Below are 4,110 nucleotides of genomic sequence, written 5' to 3'. Positions count from 1 at the left end.
AGGTATAATTAGTCTTGAACCATGAGATAGTGTTCTAGGATTTTACAGGCGTCCTCCTGGTCTGTTGCTGACATATCCAAATGCTGCTGGAGCATGTGGCAGTTTTTCTCCATTACAGCTAATTGTGTGACTGTTATTTTCTTTTCCTTTTTATCCTGTCCATTGCAATTTTGCAGGCTTCCCTTCCAAATAATGTCCAATTGCTAAACACATCCATTTTCATGTCCATCTGCTATGGACAGGAACCTGATATGCAGCCACGTTTATTGTTTTCTCTGGAGCATTCTCCTCTCCTCCTGCTAGTCTTGATTTCTGATTTCGTGGACCTGCAGGAGCCGACACAAACCTGACACCAGGATTGGTGTGTGAATATAAAGAGATAGAGCCAGGACTGTGCAATATTCTCGCTGCATTCGTTCCTCCACATTGAATGTATATTTATACTGCAGTAAAAAACCCACCACTCCACATTTCAGAGCCTGGGTCAGATGTTTTATAGCCCAACATGCCCCAGCCTGAGTCAGCTGACCCAGGCTAGCCGCAGCCATGCCACAGGGCTTTCAGCATTTGTAATACCGACAGACCCCGGTTGTTGGCAGGCAGGATTGAACCTGGAAACTCTGGAGCTAAATGCATGAGCCTCTACTGCATGAGCTAAAAGCCATATAGCTGCTAGCTAAGGCTATAGAGAAGACTCATTAATCCCTCTCTAAGTGGTCTTGGTGCCACTAGATGGGGCAGATCACCACACCTGGAGATGTCTGGGTTAGAGACATAACTGGAGTTTCCTGGATCTTCAAGCAGTAGTCTAACTTCCAATACATAATCATAGTGTAGCACCTCCTGTTGGGAAGTTATTTACCGTAACACTATGTTTCTACAGCACCTGGGCCCCAATCAGGCCCCTATCTCAGCAGGAGCCTCTTGGCACTACTGTAGTACAAATGATACTATTTCAGCTTTCCAGACCCTAGAGGGGTTTAGGATATCACATTAGGATACAGCAGGAGCATCAGTTTCTCATGAGATCCACAGAACAGATCTGAGACCCTGAATCCTGCTCAACTTTTATTTGGAATCCTAAAGTGCTAACAAGATTACATTAGAATTTGTTTAATACTTGCTATTTAATGTGTGCGTCAGTGACACGGCTGTGAAATCTCAAGATAACGGAGATAGATCTAAGTTGGTAATAGGTTTCACACTTGAACTGAATCTGGACAAACAGAGCAGATCTCTCATGTTAATGAAATTGCTCACTGAACATTTGAGATACAGGTTCTGCCACACATATTTCTGCCCTATGGCGGGACTTGCATACACAAGTTGTAAGAAAGTTGTACTGCTTTGACTATGCTGGCAAGCAGTGTTTTTCAACCTGGGGTTAGGGAAGAAAAATCCTGTAATGGCAGACAACTCATTTTATTTGGTAAAACTTGGGAATCTAATCACAGGTATATTATGACCATACCTCAGATGATGGTATGCAGTAAACAACATTATTTGGAAAAAGGGGTATGTTATTTGAAAACCACATAGAGTGAAATAGCGCCCCTCCCCCCCCCCCCCCGTGTCAGGTACAGTCATATCAGTATAAGGGTACTCTATACTAACATAGCTACTCCCATATGGGAAGGAGAATAACTACAAAGATGATAAATAAAAATTAATAGATTTGGCCTTAAGTCCACTTCCCATTTTCATATTTTGGGTTAATCACACAGAAGAATTATCAGAGCTGTGTCTGCAGAGCTAATGCGCTGACTATTTTGACAGCATTATTCAATCAAAATTAAGCCTATTGTATTTCACACCCCAGTATCTTGGGAGCAAATTATCTCACTCTCTCACTCCCAGCATAGTTTGGTTTATGCTGCTTCATAGCTGCCTACTGTAGGGTTTCTACATAGAAGCAGGTATTAGCTAGTGTGGGAGTCCAAATACTGGACTACCAGGACCATTGGCAAAATGTGGAATAGGATCCTGGTTGCAATTTTAACCATGGAGAAGCTACTGGGTCTGCATAATGAACTGAAATTAGACCATGAAGTAAATAAATGCTGGAAGAAAGTTCCAGTCCTTAAACTTCAACAGGTGTATTAGACATTATTGTAGGAGGATCTTGCAGAGGTAAGCAAAAGAGCCATGGGATAGTTCACAATTATTGTTAGCCCTCTTTAAATATAGGAAAAATGAGACAGAAAAAGAATGTGGGTGAGGTTTTCCGAAGTGTCTAAGTAACTTAAAAGCAGCAAAGAGTCCTGTGGCACCTTACAGACTAATAGACATATTGGAGCAGGCGCTTTCATGGGTGAATACCCACTTCATCAGATGCATGTAGTGAAAATTTCCAGAGGCAGGTATAAATATGCAAGCAAGAATCAGGCTAGAGATAATGAGATTAGTTCAATCAGGGAGGATGAGGCCCTCTTCTAGCAGTTGTGGTGTGAACACCAAGGGAGGAGAAACTGCTTTTGTAGTTGGCTAGCCATTCACAGTCTTTGTTTAATCCTGAGCGGATGGTGCCAAATTTACAGATGAACTGAAGCTCAGCAGTTTCTCCTTGAAGTCTGGTCCTGAAGTTTTTTGGCTGCAGGATGGCTACCTTTAAATCTGCTATTGTGTGTCCAGGGAGATTGAAGTGTTCTTCTACAGGTTTTTGTATATTGCCATTTCTAATATCTGATTTGTGTCCATTTATCCTTTTACTTTCTTTTTAAGTAACTTCAGAGGGCAAGTGGTGCTGATTTTCTATGGGACTTGTGCTTGTAAATCACCTAGGTACTTCTGAAAAGTCCCACTCTGTTTGGCATAGGCACCTTCGTTCAGTGGATCAGGCATGAGTCTGGGACTCAAGTAGCTTTCTCCATAATGGTGCAAACAAAATGGAAGCATTGTCCTCTATACTGGTGTTGAAATTCTCCAAACTCATTGTTTAGGGAGACTTCAGAATCCATGTCAACATGGACTTGGATGTAAAACTCATCCATCATTAAATTAATTTATTACTTGCTTAGGACACTCATTGGTCATTTCTGGCTCAACCTACACAGCTGGCCATGCCTGAGACACAGGTTTCAACCCTGATGTTTATAATGTTGTTTCTGAACTTGGGTTTTTATCATTGATGTTACTTTGTTGTCCTGCTCCCCTAACAACGCAGAAAAATCTACTGACCTGAATCAAGTTGTCATCCCATGGGTACAGCCCCTGGGTACAGCAAACATCTCCGCATTTTACATTGCAGAATATGTCACTGAGTGGTTGAAGCTTATTAATGTGTTTATTGAAATATTCTCAACAAAACCTGGATAAGTATTTGAGTATTTAAAAAACACCACAACTCTTTATTAAGGAGTTCAACTACAGAAGGCATTAACAGATCCATTCCCAATAAAACTGCATCCGATTTGGTAAATATGGATCTCCACAAGCAACTTTTATAACGCACAAACCCTGTTCTCTATTTCAAACCCAGAGCAACGCCACTGAGATCAATGGATCAAAATCTGGCTTTTACCGTTGATTAAATCAGATTGCATTTAACAGGAAAATCTTGCTCCCACCAGTTTTTTCCATAGCTCAAAGATTAATGGGAAGATCACCTCCTAATGCGAAGAGGAAAATACTCCCCCCTCCTACACCGGGAGACTTAATATTAAGATCCTTATTGCTTTGTAAGGTGGGACAGAAGGAATAGACAAAGGGTACTGGAAAAGCCAAAAGAGAGAAAAGTTTCTCTATACAGAATATAATTATGCCCTCACTGTACTGGATTTCAAAACCAGTGATTTCCTGTTGTACTTTCGTTCGTGTCTCTGTATATGGCCAATCTATAAACATCATTGACCAAATTCTCAGCTGGTGTATTTTGGCATAACTCCAAGTCAATGAAGCTATGTCACTTTACAGTGGCTGACGATCAGGCCCCATAAGAATGTCTCCACCCAGCCTCACCCTTAAAGAATGTCTCTACCCTCTCACACACTAGTACGGTAACTTACTGTTCCTCATATTTAAGATGAGCAAATCTACTAAGAAAGTCTTGTGACTTGCAAGCTTTGCTGAAAAAAAAATCAAAGATAGTTTCAGCATGAAATAGCAAAGATA

Source organism: Chelonoidis abingdonii, chromosome 7 (genome assembly GCF_003597395.2).
Source record: "Chelonoidis abingdonii isolate Lonesome George chromosome 7, CheloAbing_2.0, whole genome shotgun sequence".
In the NCBI taxonomy this organism is placed as follows: Eukaryota; Metazoa; Chordata; order Testudines; family Testudinidae; genus Chelonoidis; species Chelonoidis abingdonii.
Note: the sequence above shows the minus strand (reverse complement) of the source record.